The 15762-nt window shown below is 38.9% G+C and overlaps 1 protein-coding gene across 3 annotated transcripts in view; it reads left to right on the top strand.

Moving 5' to 3' along the window:
* Positions 1-15762, top strand: part of ATP7A (ATPase copper transporting alpha) — a 151516-nt gene that overhangs the window by 71488 nt on the left and 64266 nt on the right. The window lies entirely within an intron of this gene.

Consider the following 15762-nt stretch of genomic DNA (forward strand, 5'->3'; position numbering starts at 1 on the left):
AGGGCACATTCATAATTTCATTGCTAAAAATAAAAGAAAATACACTTATTCTGCCTTTTTCAACTCTGCCTCTCTTCTTTCAGTCAAAAGCCCTTATGTTAGTAACCTTTATTCTTTTTTTTCTTTTTTTAAAAAATATTTTACTAAGTGTGAAGTCTTCGAGGGCCAGAGACAGATTTCCTGTGAAGTTAATGAAGCTTAAGTTTCAGAGCTCCTCATTTGCATTGACCTTCTAAGACTCTAGAAGGAGTATCAGCAGTGTGTTTACATGGTCATGTGTTTTTGTACAATTTGAAAAAGTAAAAAAAATTTAACCACAGCCCTTCAAGACCATTGTCCATTTCTACTTCGATGACTCTTCTGTTAGACCTCCCCTTTGTGTTAGCGTGATATTGGAGTGGCCATGAGCATTTTGGGGATGTGACTAAGGGGAGGTTGAGTTGGGGATATGTTTAGTTCGGGGTTAGTAGGCTATTTGACTATATAGGTGATTCTTTGTCACTTCTGTGTATAGTGGAGTTTTTGCAAGGAATTCTGATATAGGGATGGCTTCTTGGAACACCCCTACTACTCATGGTGCCAACTCACTAAGCATCATGACATGAAGGTGTGGGGCTCAGTGTAAAACTGGTAAATGAATGTTACCAGTTCAAAGAATATGTAAGATTAGTCACTTCACAAGTAAATTTGAAATGCCCTGAAGTCTTACAGCTCATATATGAAAGAAACTCTTTTCTCAAATTTGACAGCAGCTCTAAAAATTTATCAATGCCTAGTTGTTATGTTGAAAGGAACATTTCTAAACTATCATTAATTTAAAAAAATTTTATCTAGAGAAAATATTTAACTATTTTTATTTTCTTTATATACAAGTGATTTTATAAAGTCGTCAAATGAAGCACTAAAGAATATACAGCCAAAAATATAGGAAAAGAAAGTATCAGAGAGGTATATCAGGCATTATTAATAAAAATGTTTTTGTTATGGATTTTTATGATATTTGTTAGCTTTAAAAACTTATAACTCGTGATTTAAATTTTTTTTTTTTTTTTTTTTTTTTTTTTTTTTTTTTTTTTTGAGACAGAGTCTTGCTCTGTCGTCTGGACTGGAATGCGATGGTGCCATCTCGGCTCACTGCAACCTTCGCCCTCCTGGGTTCAAGCAATTCTCCTGTCTCAGCCTCCTGAGTAGCTGGCATTACAGGCACGCGGCGCCATGCCCGGCTAATTTTTGTATTTTTAGTAGAGACGGGGTTTCACCATGTTGGCCAGGCTAGTCTCAAACTCAGATGATCCGCCCCCCTCCGCCTTCTGGAGTGCTGGGATTACAGGTGTGAACCACTGCACCTGGCCATATAACTTATGATTTTTGTTATGCGCTCGGAATATTTTCTTTGGTACAAAATTTTGTTGTTTATGGTTTTGTATTCTTTTTTTTAAAGAAGGCCCTTCAAATTGTTTAAGTTTCAGACGCCACAAAGTGTGAATTCCTCTCTTTCTAGACATCATATAGAAAACTGTCTTTGCCCAAACATAATTTATAGTCAGAATGTAGTTCAACATGATCATACATAAATATTGATTACTTTTTAAAGAATGTTAAAGCTTAAAATTTCTGCAAATAATTAATGGGAACCAGGCTTAATACCTGGGTGACAGAATAATCTGTACAACAAACCTCTATGATACAAGTTTACCTATATCACAAACCTGCACATGTACCCCTGAACTTAAAATAAAAGTTAAAAAAGAAATGTACACAAAAAATAATATTTCTGTATCATAACTTCTAGGATTATAATTAAGCCTGAGATGCAGTTCATTTAGAAACCAGATTTGGAGAGAAGAGTGTTTCAACTAAGTCAAGGAGCTCTTGGTAGTGTTTGGAATGAAGTAATATAATTGTGATATTAAATTGAGTAAGTTGTTTTATTGTAAAATGCAACAGCAGAACAGATTAGAGCTTTAATTAACAGAATTCAAAGAGAGTGAATAGTCAGGAAATCTCTAATTTTGGAATAAATAGAATATGACTGTTTGCCTTTGCAACTTTAGAATTTAAATACATTTTGGAAATTATGTCCTAAGTTATACAGTACATAAATGTAATCTTCTTGTTTGTCCTGCCAGTGTTAAGACTGTAGACTTTAAAGGGATTAACCTGAAGTTTAATTTAATCACCCCGGTAGTCTGTTCAAAGGAAAAGTAAAATAGGCAGATAATGTGAAGATCTTTCTCTGGGGTTGTTTGGCCTTTTTGAAAGTAGAAATGTAAAAACAAATTTAATAAGATATAAGTACTGAATGATTCCAAAGGTTAATGCTTTATTAACAAATTAGTTTGTCCCTGAAACTTACAATGCTAACTTTTTAAGTGCTTTTCCCCTTTGATTAGATAAAGGCTATAGTCCATTCTCTTAATATAGACTATCCTTTAGAAAAATGACCACATCACGGATCACGAGGTCAGGAGTTCGAGACCAGCCTGACCAACATGTTGAAACCCCATCTCTACTTAAAATACAAAACTTTAGCCGGGCGTGGTGTCGTGCGCCTGTAATCCCAGCTACTCAGGAGGCCAAGGCAGGGTAATCGCTGGAACCCTGGAGGCAGAGGTTGCAGTGAGCTGAGATCATGCCACTGCACTACGGCCTGGGCAACAGAGCAAGACTCCAACTCAATAAATAAATAAATAAATAAATAAATAAATAAATAAAATAAAATAAAATGAAAATGACTACATAAATGCTAGCAGTTACTAAATTCCTCCTTTGGATCAATAAATACATTCGTTACTCCCCTTACAATTAATTGGTGTTTTTATTATTGAAAAAGTAACACATATACAGAGTAAAATTCCTCTCCCAAGGAAAACCAGTTGTCCTATGTATATGTATCCTTCCAGAAAGACTATTAATATAAAAATTTTTTTTTTAAAATTTTTTGAGATGGAATCTCTCGCTCTTGTCGCCCAGGCTGGAGTGCAGTGGTGTGATCTCGGCTCACTACAACCTCTGCCACCCGGGTTCAAGTGATTGTCCTGCCTCAGCCTCCTGAGTAGCTGGGATTACAGGTGCCTGCCACCATGCCTGGCTAATTTTTGTACTTTTAGTAGAGACGGGTTTTGTGCCATATTGACCAGGCTGGTCTCGAACTCCTGACCTCAGGTGATCCGCCTGCCTCAGCCTCCCAAAGTGCTGGGATTACAGGCGTGAACCACCGTGCCTGGCCAAAACTGTTTACATGTACATCAGTATATATACTTGATGTGTGTGTGTCCACTTTTTCTAAAAATGGAAGCATACTATGCACATCATTCTGCACCTTGCTTTTTTTTTAAATTAGCAAATATATCTTAGATATTGTTCCACATCAATATATAGAGACCCATCTAATATTTTTTCTTTCTATGTGGGACTCTTTTTTTGGCTTCTTAGCTTTTTCTATGGCAAATGACAGTGCATTGAATATTCTGTTTTTCAAACTGGTGCTCTGTCACCAATACTATATTAGGGTAACATAGGCATTTTTATTATTATACATTAGTAGGTAATAATCATTTATCTATGAAGATGTAGAATCAGCTTCAAAGAGGATTAGGTTTCTGATTTAGTTGAACTCTATTCTGAGGATCAGGGGAAGGTCAAATCCAAGATAAAAAAATTAGCAGTGAAGGAATGGTGTAAAGAGGGACTTTCACTATTTCTTTTGTATATTTTTGTATTTATATTTTTATAGCAAACAATCATACATTTGTTGTATAATTTTTGAAGCAAAGTGAAAATACATTAGAAATGGCCAGGCATAGTGGTTCATGCTGTAATCCCAGTATTTTGGGAGGCCAAGGTGGGAGGATTGCTTGAGAACAGGAGTTTGAGAACAGCCTAGGCAACATAGCAAGACCCTGTCTTTTAAAAAGAGAGAGAAAGAAAGCGAGAGGGAGAGAATGAGAATATATTAGAAATGAGAATTCTGACAAAGTACTCAGTTTAAAGATAGTTTAGTTCGTGAAAAGCAATGCTACAACGTAATAAAAACTAACAGAATCTGCATCTTTTTCATCTTAAAATATTTGATTTTTGAAGTTTTAGATTGATTTTGAACTATTATTTAGTTTTTAAGAATTGTCTTTTTCTAGTTTATAATCTGATTTAAAAGTTTTAAAGTGGTAACCTTTATTTAAGTTACTCAAATAGGATAAATGTTAATGGAGCTTGATGGCTTCCTCTTATGATATTTTAATTTTCAATATTCTATATTGAAATATCAAATAGAGTGTTGCCCTATTAATGTAAACACATTTTATTTTTCAACAAACCATAATGTAATTTGTATTGAGACTGTATGTATTATAAATGAGGATCGTTTTGTTTATTATAAATAGTTTTTAGTTGATTCAAAAGTATATTATGGGTGGTGAATCAAACATATTAGACATTCAGGATAATTGATTAATCATCTCACTTTTCTGATTTCAGTCTCCACATCTATAAAATAACAATCCTTTCAAGCTGTGAAAAATCTCTTATTACCTTTATGTTGAGTTGTTATATGAAAGTGTAAGAAAGTAAGCTTTAAACTATCTGAAGACTCCCACACTGAGCAGCATGCTAACCTGAATTTATTATGATCGTGTATAAATTGATTCCTGGGGGATTAAAAGGAATTTCAATGTGCTAAAACTTGAGCTAAGTTATTTTCCCATAGTGACTTTTAAAAATGTGGAAATATTAGAATGTTCTGATTGTCAGTTCTGTTAAAAACTCAAATATGTTTTAAAACCATTTCAAATTTATTTATTTATTTATTTTAATTTATTTATTATTATTATACTTTAAGTTGTAGGGTACATGTGCATAACGTGCAGGTTTGTTACATATGTATACTTGTGCCATGTTGCTGTGCTGCACCCATCAACTCGTCATTTACATCAGGTATAACTCCCAATGCAATCCCTCCCCCCTCCCCCCTCCCCCCTCCCCATGATAGGCCCCGGTGTGTGATGTTCCCCTTCCTGAGTCCGAGTGACCTCATTGTTCAGTTCCCACCTATGAGTGAGAACATGCGGTGTTTGGTTTTCTGTTCTTGTGATAGTTTGCTAAGAATGATGGATTCCAGCTGCATCCAAGTCCCTACAAAGGACTCAAACTCATCCTTTTTTATGGCTGCATAGTATTCCATGGTGTATATGTGCCACATTTTCTTAATCCAGTCTGTCACTGATGGACATTTGGGTTGATTCCAAGTCTTTGCTATTGTGAATAGTGCGGCAATAAACATACGTGTGCATGTGTCTTTATAGCAGCATAATTTATAATCCTTTGGGTATATACCCAGTAATGGGATGGCTGGGTCATATGGTACATCTAGTTCTAGATCCTTGAGGAATCGCCATACTGTTTTCCATAATGGTTGAACTAGTTTACAATCCCACCAACAGTGTAAAAGTGTTCCTATTTCTCCACATCCTCTCCAGCACCTGTTGTTTCCTGACTTTTTAATGATTGCCATTCTAACTGGTGTGAGATGGTATCTCATTGTGGTTTTGATTTGCATTTCTCTGATGGCCAGTGATGATGAGCATTTTTTCATGTGTCTGTTGGCTGTATGAATGTCTTCTTTTGAGAAATGTCTGTTCATATACTTTGCCCACTTTTTGATGGGGTTGTTTGTTTTTTTCTTGTAAATTTGTTTGAGTTCTTTGTAGGTTCTGGATATTAGCCCTTTGTCAGATGAGTAGATTGCAAAAATTTTCTCCCATTCGGTAGGTTGCCTGTTCACTCTGATGGTAGTTTCTTTTGCTGTGCAGAAGCTCTTTAGTTTAATGAGATCCCATTTGTCAATTTTGGCTTTTGCTGCCGTTGCTTTTGGTGTTTTAGACATGAAGTCTTTGCCCATGCCTATGTCCTGAATGGTACTACCTAGGTTTTCCTCTAGGATTTTTATGGTATTAGGTCTAACATTTAAGTCTCTAATCCATCTTGAATTAATTTTCGTATAAGGAGTAAGGAAAGGATCCAGTTTCAGCTTTCTACTTATGGCTAGCCAATTTTCCCAGCACCATTTATTAAATAGGGAATCCTTTCCCCATTTCTTGTTTCTCTCAGGTTTGTCAAAGATCACATGGCTGTAGATGTGTGGTATTATTTCTGAGGACTCTGTTCTGTTCCATTGGTCTATATCTCTGTTTTGGTACCAGTACCATGCTGTTTTGGTTACTGTAGCCTTGTAGTATAGTTTGAAGTCAGGTAGCGTGATGCCTCCAGCTTTGTTCTTTTGACTTAGGATTGTCTTGGAGATGCGGGCTCTTTTTTGGTTCCATATGAACTTTAAAGCAGTTTTTTCCAATTCTGTGAAGAAACTCATTGGTAGCTTGATGTGGATGGCATTGAATCTATAAATTACCTTGGGCAGTATGGCCATTTTCACGATATTGATTCTTCCTATCCATGAGCATGGTATGTTCTTCCATTTGTTTGTGTCCTCTTTTATTTCACTGAGCAGTGGTTTGTAGTTCTCCTTGAAGAGGTCCTTTACATCCCTTGTAAGTTGGATTCCTAGGTATTTTATTCTCTTTGAAGCAATTGTGAATGGAAGTTCATTCCTGATTTGGCTCTCTGTTTGTCTGTTACTGGTGTATAAGAATGCTTGTGATTTTTGCACATTAATTTTGTATCCTGAGACTTTGCTGAAGTTGCTTATCAGCTTAAGGAGATTTTGGGCTGAGACAATGGGGTTTTCTAAATATACAATCATGTCATCTGCAAACAGGGACAATTTGACTTCTTCTTTTCCTAACTGAATACCCTTGATTTCTTTCTCTTGCCTGATTGCCCTAGCCAGAACTTCCAACACTATGTTGAATAGGAGTGGTGAGAGAGGGCATCCCTGTCTTGTGCCAGTTTTCAAAGGGAATTTTTCCAGTTTTTGCCCATTCAGTATGATATTGGCTGTGGGTCTGTCATAAATAGCTCTTATTATTTTGAGGTACGTTCCATCAATACCAAATTTATTGAGCGTTTTTAGCATGAAGGGCTGTTGAATTTTGTCAAAAGCCTTTTCTGCATCAATTGAGATAATCATGTGGTTCTTGTCTTTGGTTCTGTTGATATGCTGGATTATGTTTATTGATTTGCGAATGTTGAACCAGCCTTGCATCCCAGGGATGAAGCCCACTTGATCATGGTGGATAAGCTTTTTGATGTGTTGCTGAATCCGGTTTGCCAGTATTTTATTGAGGATTTTTGCATCGATGTTCATCAGGGATATTGGTCTAAAATTCTATTTTTTTGTTGTGTCTCTGCCAGGCTTTGGTATCAGGATGATGTTGGCCTCATCAAATGAGTTAGGGAGGATTCCCTCTTTTTCTATTGATTGGAATAGTTTCAGAAGGAATGGTACCAACTCCTCCTTGTACCTCTGGTAGAATTCAGCTGTGAATCCATCTGGTCCTGGACTTTTTTTGGTTGGTAGGCTATTAATTGTTGCCTCAATTTCAGAGCCTGCTATTGGTCTATTCAGGGATTCAACTTCTTCCTGGTTTAGTCTTGGAAGAGTGTAAGTGTCCAGGAAATTATCCATTTCTTCTAGATTTTCCAGTTTATTTGCGTAGAGGTGTTTATAGTATTCTCTGATGGTACTTTGTATTTCTGTGGGGTCGGTGGTGATATCCCCTTTATCATTTTTAATTGCGTCGATTTGATTCTTCTCTCTTTTCTTCTTTATTAGTCTGGCTAGTGGGCTGTCAATTTTGTTGATCTTTTCAAAAAACCAACTCCTGGATTCATTGATTTTTTGGAGGGTTTTTTGTGTCTCTATCTCCTTCAGTTCTGCTCTGATCTTAGTTATTTCTTGCCTTCTGCTAGCTTTCGAATGTGTTTGCTCTTGCTTCTCTAGTTCTTTTAATTGCGATGTTAGAGTGTCAATTTTAGATCTTTCCTGCTTTCTCTTGTGGGCATTTAGTGCTCTAAATTTCCCTCTACACACTGCTTTAAATGTGTCCCAGAGATTCTGGTATGTTGTATCTTTGTTCTCATTGGTTTCAAAGAACATCTTTATTTCTGCCTTCATTTCGTTATGTACCCAGTAGTCATTCAGGAGCAGGTTGTTCAGTTTCCATGTAGTTGAGCGGTTTTGATTGAGTTTCTTAGTCCTGAGTTCTAGTTTGATTGCACTGTGGTCTGAGAGACAGTTTGTTATAATTTCTGTTCTTGTACATTTGCTGAGGAGTGCTTTACTTCCAATTACGTGGTCAATTTTGGAGTAAGTATGATGTGGTGCTGAAAAGAATGTATATTCTGTTGATTTGGGGTGGAGAGTTCTGTAGATGTCTATTAGGTCTGCTTGCTGCAGAGATGAGTTCAATTCCTGGATATCCTTGTTAACTTTCTGTCTCGTTGATCTGTCTAATGTTGACAGTGGAGTGTTGAAGTCTCCCATTATTATTGTATGGGAGTCTAAGTCTCTTTGTAAGTCTCTAAGGACTTGCTTTATGAATCTGGGTGCTCCTGTATTGGGTGCATATATATTTAGGATAGTTAGCTCTTCCTGTTGAATTGATCCCTTTACCATTATGTAATGGCCTTCTTTGTCTCTTTTGATCTTTGATGGTTTAAAGTCTGTTTTATCAGAGACTAGTATTGCAACCCCCGCTTTTTTTTGTTCTCCATTTGCTTGGTAAATCTTCCTCCATCCCTTTATTTTGAGCCTATGTATGTCTCTGCGTGTGAGATGGGTCTCCTGAATACAGCAGACTGATGGGTCTTGACTCTTTATCCAGTTTGCCAGTCTGTGTCTTTTAATTGGAGCATTTAGTCCATTTACATTTAAGGTTAATATTGTTATGTGTGAACTTGATCCTGCCATTATGATATTAACTGGTTATTTTGCTCGTTAGTTGATGCAGTTTCTTCCTAGCCTCAATGGTCTTTACATTTTGGCATGTTTTTGCAATGGCTGGTACCGGTTGTTCCTTTCCATGTTTAGTGCTTCCTTCAGGGTCTCTTGTAAGGCAGGCCTAGTGGTGACAAAATCTCTAAGCATTTGCTTATCTGTAAAGGATTTTATTTCTCCTTCACTTATGAAACTTAGTTTGGCTGGATATGAAATTCTGGGTTTAAAATTCTTTTCTTTAAGAATGTTGAATATTGGCCCCCACTCTCTTCTGGCTTGTAGAGTTTCTGCTGAGAGATCTGCTGTTAGTCTGATGGGCTTCCCTTTGTGGGTAACCCGACCTTTCTCTCTGGCTGCCCTTAAGATTTTTTCCTTCATTTCAACTTTGGTGAATCTGGCAATTATGTGTCTTGGAGTTGCTCTTCTCGAGGAGTATCTTTGTGGCGTTCTCTGTATTTCCTGGATTTGAATTTTGGCCTGCCCTACTAGGTTGGGGAAGTTCTCCTGGATGATATCCTGAAGAGTGTTTTCCAACTTGGTTCCATTTTCCCCCTCACTTTCGGGCACCCCAATCAGATGTAAATTTGGTCTTTTTACATAATCCCATACTTCTTGCAGGCTTTGTTCATTTCTTTTTCTTCTTTTTTCTTTTGGTTTCTCTTCTCGCTTCATTTCATTCATTTGATCCTCAATCGCTGATACTCTTTCTTCCAGTTGATCGAGTCGGTTACTGAAGCTTGTGCATTTGTCACGTATTTCTCGTGTCATGGTTTTCATCTCTTTCATTTCGTTTAGGACCTTCTCTGCATTAATTACTCTAGCCATCAATTCTTCCACTTTTTTTTCAAGATTTTTAGTTTCTTTGCGCTGGGTACGTAATTCCTCCTTTAGCTCTGAGAAATTTGATGGACTGAAGCCTTCTTCTCTCATCTCGTCAAAGTCATTCTCCGTCCAGCTTTGATCCGTTGCTGGCGATGAGCTGCGCTCCTTTGCCGGGGGAGATGTGCTCTTATTTTTTGAATTTCCAGCTTTTCTGCCCTGCATTTTCCCCATCTTTGTGGTTTTATCTGCCTCTGGTCTTTGATGATGGTGATATACTGATGGGGTTTTGGTGTAGGTGTCCTTCCTGTTTGATAGTTTTCCTTCTAACAGTCAGGACCCTCAGCTGTAGGTCTGTTGGAGATTGCTTGAGGTCCACTCCAGACCCTGTTTGCCTGGGTATCAGCAGCAGAGGCTGCAGAAGATAGAATATTTCTGAACAGCGAGTGTACCTGTCTGATTCTTGCTTTGGAAGCTTCCTCTCAGGGGTGTACTCCTCCCTGTGAGGTGTGGGGTGTCAGACTGCCCCTAGTGGGGGATGTCTCCCAGTTAGGCTACTCAGGGGTCAGGGACCCACTTGAGCAGGGAGTCTGTCCCTTCTCAGATCTCAAACTCTGTGTTGGGAGATCCACTGCTCTCTTCAAAGCTGTCAGACAGAGTCGTTTGCGTCTGCAGAGGTGTCTGCTGGGTTTGTTTAGTTTACTGTGCCCTGTCCCCAGAGGTGGAGTCTACAGAGACAGGCAGGTTTCCTTGAGCTGCTGTGAGCTCCACCCAGTTCGAGCTTCCCAGCAGCTTTGTTTACCTACTTAAGCCTCAGCAGTGGCGGGTGCCCCTCCCCCAGCCTCGCTGCTGCCTTGCCGGTAGATCACAGACTGCTGTGCTAGCAATGAGGGAGGCTCCGTGGGTGTGGGACCCTCCCGGCCAGGTGTGGGATATGATCTCCTGGTGTGCCTGTTTGCTTAAAGCGCAGTATTGGGGTGGGAGTTACCCGATTTTCCAGGTGTTGTGTGTCTCAGTTCCCCTGGCTAGGAAAAGGGACTCCCTTCCCCCTTGCGCTTCCCAGGTGAGGCAATGCCTCGCCCTGCTTCAGCTCTCGCTGGTCGGGCTGCAGCAGCTGACCAGCACCGATTGTCCGGCACTCCCCAGTGAGATGAACCCAGTACCTCAGTTGAAAATGCAGAAATCACCGGTCTTCTGTGTCGCTCGCGCTGGGAGTTGGAGACTGGAGCTGCTCCTATTCGGCCATCTTGCTCCACGAACACTCAACCATTTCAAATTTAAACTAGCATGGGAGAATATGTGAAATGTGAGGGGAAAAAACAACTAAAATTTGGTTCAAACACTAGAAATATTGTATACTGTTCAGATTATTTATAAGCCATACATTGCTCAAACATAGACATAGAATTTTAGTTTTCCAAGGAAATTGTAGATTATCTAGCCTAATCATGTATAGATGGAAAGAGTGTAGATTTTGGAGTTACATACACCTGCATTTGAACCCTAGCTCTTTCATTTTCTTGTTGGGTTCCTTGGGCAATTTATTCAATTTCCTGGCCTTCATATAGGAACCTGGATCACCTTTGTCTTATTCTGTTCAGGCTCCTATAAGAAAATACCATAAAGTGGGTGGCTTATAAACAACAGAAATGTGTTTCTCACAATTCTGGAAGCTGGGAAGTCCAAAATCAAGGTGCTGGCAAATTTGGTGTCTGGTGAGGATTGACTTCCTGGTTCATGTATGGCACACCTTCTCCCTGTGTCCTCACATGGTGGAAGGGACAGGGTAGCTCTCTCGGACCTCTTTTATTAGGGCACAAATCCCAGTCTTGAGGGCTCTGTCTTCATTATCTAATCACCTCCCAGAGGCCCCCCCACCAATATTATCACCTTGGGAATTCGGATTTCAACGTATGAATTTTTGAGGGACACTTTCAGATTATAGCACCTTTCCTTATCAAATAAGAAAGAATACAGAAGAGAAAACATGTACTGATGACAACCTAAGAAGTGGCAGTAACATAGTTTTAGTTTTTATAGAAAGTTAGAACTGAAAAGATTATTTTATCTAGTCTCAGGAAACTGAAGCCCTCAGAGGTAGGGTGATTTGTTTAAGGTTCTAGCTTTCATATTGCCTAAGAATAGAAGATGCAGTCTTTGTGGGTTTATGCAAATTATACAGAAATCATATGCAAATAAAGTATACTGTGCCTGAATTTCATGTTTGACATTTCAAGAGACACAGAACACCACAAAGATTAAAATAAAGGATCTTTACAATCCCTGTGACAGCACTCTACACCACCATTAAACTATGAAGGCCACACAATACGTTTGGTATATTTTACTTTTTTCTCTCCCACTACTGCCTTCATCAAAATAACAGAGAATAGTCCTCCATCGTCAGTCTTTCCTATAAGCTATATTTATAATTTGTAGGCTGTTACATTTATTTTCAGAGGAACTTTTTTTTTTTTTTTTTTTTCCTGAGACAGAGTTTTACTCTCTTGCCCAGGCTGGAGTGCAGTGGCGCGACCTCCGCCTCCGGGTTCAAGCGATTCTTGTGCCTCAGCCTCTTGAGTAGCTGGGATTACAGGCGCCCACCACCATGCCCAGATAATTTCTATATTTTTAGTAGAGATGGGGTTTCACCATGTTGACCAGGCTGGTCTTGAACTCCTGGTCTCAAGTGATCCACCCACCTTGGCCTCCCAAAGTGCTGAGATTACAGGCATGAGTCACCACTCTGGCCCAGAGGAACGATTGATATAATGGAAAAATAGTTCCTCTGAAAATAAAAATAACAGCCTTGGTTCCTAAAAAAGATTATGAGAAAAAGACAAGCTGTTGAAATATTGGAGCAATGTGGGGAATGAGGAAGGTGGGATAGGGCAGAGAAGGGAGATTATTTTTGGAGCAGGGGTTGGGGTTAGAGGACGTATGAAAGGAGAGCAGCACAGACCCAGAATCAGACTGCCGCCAGCACTTTCCAGCTGTATGGAGTTTGCCTGGAAATGCTCACCATTGTATCTCTAGCAGCTAGCATACTGCCGGCACATAATGAGCATTCAGTAAATATTTGTTGAATACGTACTAAATATTTGTTGAATACGTAAGTACCTTTTTTTTTTTTTTTTTTTTTTGAAACGAAGTCTTGCTTTGCCGCCAAGCCTGCAGTGCAGTGGCGCAATCTTGGCTCACTGCAACCTCCGCCTCCCGGGTTCAAGTGATTCTCCTGGCCCAGCCTCTCGAGTAGCTGGGATTACAGGCATGCGCCACCACGCCCAGCTAATTTTTGTATTTTTGGTAGAGACGGGTTTCCCTGCGTTGGCCAGGCTGGCCTCAAACTGTGATCTCAAGTGATCCACCCGCCTCAGCCTCCCAAAGTGCTGGGATTACAGGTGTGAGCCACCGTGCCTGGCCTATAAGTACCATTTTGACTTCCTGCTCAAAGATTTAGCACCCAGAGCTGTACTGTGAATTTGTTTCCTTTGAGACCTTAGGTTTGAAAAGTCTCTTTGCTATCTAACATTCAGAGGAAAAGTTGAGTGCTGTTAACCCTGAAGACGGATACTTTTGTTTGTGCTGAGTGTGGTTGGTCAGTTTTTAAAACAGAAATAGAATTTACTAAAGGAAGTGTTTTCTCATCTGCAGCGTGCAAATAGCATAGGGTACTCTGACTTCTCTTTTGTATAGAATTTTATGCATAGTTTTCTTATGCCTTTTATAAATAAAAGATAGGCTAAAGCAGTTAGAAAGTATAGCAAACCATCCAGTGACAAAGTGATTTTTTTTTTTTTTTTTTTGAGACAGAGCCACACTCTGTCACCCAGGCTGGAGTGCAGTGGCACGATTTTGGCTCACTGCAGCCTTGACGTTCGGCCTCAGGCAATCCTCCCACCTCAGCCCCTTGAGTAGCTAGGACTACAGGAGTGTGCCACCATGCCTGGGTAATTTTTGTACTTTTTGTAGAGACAGGGTTCCACCATGTTGCCCAGACTGGTCTGGAATTCCTGAGCTCAAGCTATCTGCCCAACTACCTTAGCATCCCAAAGTGCTAGGATTACAGGCGTGTGCCACCCGGCCTGACGAAGTGATTTTTGCTTTTAAAATGAGAACAATTTCTGACTGGCTATGTTGGTAAATTGATATTTTCGGGGAGCGGGTGGGTACAGGGGAACCAGGTCTTGTTTAAGATGTGCCAGATACAACGTATTTGAAGGGCAAGAATCCTTTACCTTGGTACTTTATCAGAAAAAGTATAGTAGTACCTAGAGCAATACCACCCAAGAATGGTCTGTGATGATGGAAATACTGTGTATCTGCCCTGTCTGGTAGGGCTAACCACATTGTCCAATGAGCACTTGAAATTTGGCTAGTGCAACCGAGGAACTGAATTTTTAATCTTATTTAATAATTTTTTTGTTTAAAAAATAATCATCTGGTAAAATAGACTTTTTTGGGTATATAGTTCTATGAATTTTTTGTTTTAGTTTTGTGAATGTTAACACATGTATAGATTTGTTTAACACCAACACAATCAGGACATAGTGCAGCCCTGTTACCCCTAAAAAACTCCCTCTTGCTACCATTTTCCCTACTTCTAACCCCTGGAAACTACTGTTCTGTTCTCCATCTTCCCCTTTAGTCAGAAAGTTTAAATTATTTACAGTCATTTTCTTAATCCTAAAATCACCTCAGGGGAGTGAAATTAAAGTTTAAAAGAGGCCCTCTAAAAACACAAGGACACAAAAGCCTTCATTTGATGGTGGCTACTGTTATATTGCATCTCTTTCAGTAGTATATGTCTCAACTATACGTGGTTTGACTATTCTGCGTTTTTTTTTTCATGGAAAATGTTATATAGTATAATCTAAAACCAAATATAAATTATTTCTCCACTTCTGTTTTGGATCATTTATGCTAGTGATTTCCTCCATCCCTAAGAACCAACTAGCCAAGTAGAATTATTAGAGTCTTAGAAACTTTCCATGCCATGGGTACATTTCACATTTTCACCCAAATACACAGTCATCAATCATCAAGCTAAAGGAAGAAATAAAAATATGTTCATTAAAATAAGTGAAAGATTTAACTAACTATTGTAGACAATTTTAAGAGATATTTTCTATGCTGAATTACTTATATCTTTGAGTTTTTATTTTATAGAGCAAGGCTTTTCACTAGAAATTAATAACACCCATATTTAACTGCTTTTTGAATATTAATATCCTACTGCCATCTCAAAAATCAGTAGGTCCAGCACTGAATTTATCATCTCTCCTTTCCCTCCACTTTAACTTCTTAATTTCTTCCTGATTTCTTCCTCTCTTTCTGATATCAGTTAATGGCACCACCATCTATCTATCCACTGTCCCAAACCAGATACCTTTAAGTCATTCAAGTCACCTCCTTTACCCTATACATCTTGTTAGGAGGCCCTATCCTCCTAAATGTATCTTGGAGCTGCCTCTTTTCTCTTTGTCCCCAATATTCATGTCTTAATTCAGACCCTCTATTGCACTACTGTTGCAGTAGCTTCCTAGCTGATAGTCCTCCCTCCTGTATCACTCCACCCTATTCCACTGTCATCTTCCACATTGCCTCCAGAATGATCGTTCTCTAAAATGAAAATCTAATCACATAATTCTCTGCTTAACTTTTCCATGGCTTTCTATTACCTATAGGATAAATCACAACCATAATTGGCATATAGAACCCCATAATAGAGCAGTTGCTGAATTCTCAAGCCTCTTACCTTTCTCTACTTTTTTGTTTCCATTCGTCTGAAATTCCCTGCCTCATATATCCTTGCTGATTCCTGTTTGTCCTTTAACACTCAGGTATTATCTCTCCTAAGAAGACTTTTCTGACCCCTATTCCCAGGGATGAATGGGTATCCCTTTTCTGTATTCTCTGTCCTATTGTTCCTGTGACATGTTCAGCTTTGTATCCTGAGAATCCCAGTTCCTGACACACATAATAAGTGCTCAATAAATAGTAGTTGCTCAATGTTTAATTTTATAAATTCACTGCTGTTACAAAGAACTTTC

This window comes from Macaca fascicularis, chromosome X (genome assembly GCF_037993035.2).
Source record: "Macaca fascicularis isolate 582-1 chromosome X, T2T-MFA8v1.1".
Lineage (NCBI taxonomy): Eukaryota > Metazoa > Chordata > Mammalia > Primates > Cercopithecidae > Macaca > Macaca fascicularis.